The following is a 1,960-nucleotide window of genomic DNA, read 5'->3' as shown; positions in this document are numbered from 1 at the left end:
ACATACATACATACATACATTCATACATACATACATACATACATACATACATACATACATACATACACACATATCATGACACGAGAAAAATATACAGTGTTTGATTGATGTCATATTATATGCTACACGAGCCTTTTGTCTGTTAGATGACATTTAAACATGGTGTAACAGTAATGAGAACATCCATTTTTTCCCATTTTAAAACACATATTGTAATTGTGAAGTTAAAGTAATAAAATTTATAATGTAAATTATTATAGATATTCTTCAATGCTGGCCATACAATTTTTTAAATGGTCACAAAGAGAAATAGAATCAGCATTAAATTACGTTCAAATCGTGTCCTATCACTGTAAATTGTGTAAGATGACGATACTACGTAATTAATGAAACTTCTATGATGATAATAATAATAATAATAATAATAATAATAATAATAATAATAATAATAATAATAATAATAATATAAAGATAAGAGTAATAATAATAATAGATATAATAATGATGATGAAGATGATGATGATAACAGAAGATGGAGACACGGCTTTTTTACTTTTTGGCTCAGCTTTAAAGAGAGTAAACTACAAAACTACTGGAGAACTTCTAATTGAAAAAATGTTTTACTCTCTCTCTCTCTCTCTCTCTCTCTCTCGCTCGTCTTTTTATTCCTCCTTTTTTCTATTATTCTCTCTCTCTTTCTATCTTTCAAAAAGGTCATACCCATCTAATACAAACAGACATGACATACGTGTACAAATAACAATACAGAGAAGAGATATGTAGGTACATTTCAAAAGCATTTATATCTAAAATATACCCAATGTATTGTATATTTTGTTTGTTTGTTTGTTTGTTGTGCGTGCGTGTGTGTGGTGTGTGTGTGTGGGTTCACGTATTAGCGATAAAACTGTACCGTAATACCTTTATACTAGATGAATAGATAGATAGTATTTTTAGTTTTATTTCTTCATTCTTCGCTGTTTATTCAGCCGTTCAATTGTCCTTTTTGAATGGCTTAAGCCAAATTCATAAATAGACGTTTATTTCTTTATTTCGGATTTTATATAGGTTGTTCGTTCGTTCGTTCCTTCATTCATGTATGCATGCATTCATTCAATCATTCGTTCATTCAGTCATTCTTTTATTTGTTTGATGGAGTCGTAACTTTTTATTCATTCCTTCATTCATCCACACGTTTGTTTTTCTTTTTTCATTCATTCATACAAAAAAACTCATCCATCCATCAATCAATCATTCATTCATTCACTCATTTATTCACTCACACATTCTTCGATCAATCAATCAAACCGTCATTCGTTCATTCATCCTTGAAACTTTCAGCTATTCAAATAAAACAAACAGCAACCAACCAATCAATCAATCAATCAATCAACCAATCAACCAATAAAGAGATAGAGAGAGCGAGATAGATAGAGAGAAAGAAAGAGAGAGAGAGAGAGAGAGAGAGAGAGAGAGAGAGAGAGAGAGAGAGAGAAAGTCCATGCATTCTAAGCATTATATTTATAATTGAGGTAATTGGGAAAATTATTGCCTATTATTCATTCAACAAAATTTTTACTCATCCATCCATTCATTCATTCATGCATTCAACCACAAATCTATCCATTCGTTCGTTCATTCATTCATTCATACATTCATTCACTCATTCATACCATCAAGTCATTCATTTAATATTTAGTAACTCATTTTTAAATATTCAGATCATACGCTTAATTTTATCAGGTTTACAATTCAATAATAATCCATTCAATAATAATCCATTCAATGACTCATTCATTCGTTCGTTCATTCATTCATTCATTCATCCATCCACCTATACCGTCAACTTGATTTTTCCACACATACGCAGACAGACCGACAGACCATGTCAGTCTAATTAGAATCATTTAAAACTGCAAATTAGCTCTGGCTAACAAAAGCATGATCATAAATCAAAATT

Source organism: Helobdella robusta, assembly GCF_000326865.2.
Source record: "Helobdella robusta unplaced genomic scaffold HELROscaffold_38, whole genome shotgun sequence".
Lineage (NCBI taxonomy): Eukaryota > Metazoa > Annelida > Clitellata > Rhynchobdellida > Glossiphoniidae > Helobdella > Helobdella robusta.
The sequence above is the reverse complement of the archived record's forward strand: the minus strand, read 5'-3'. Positions refer to the sequence as shown.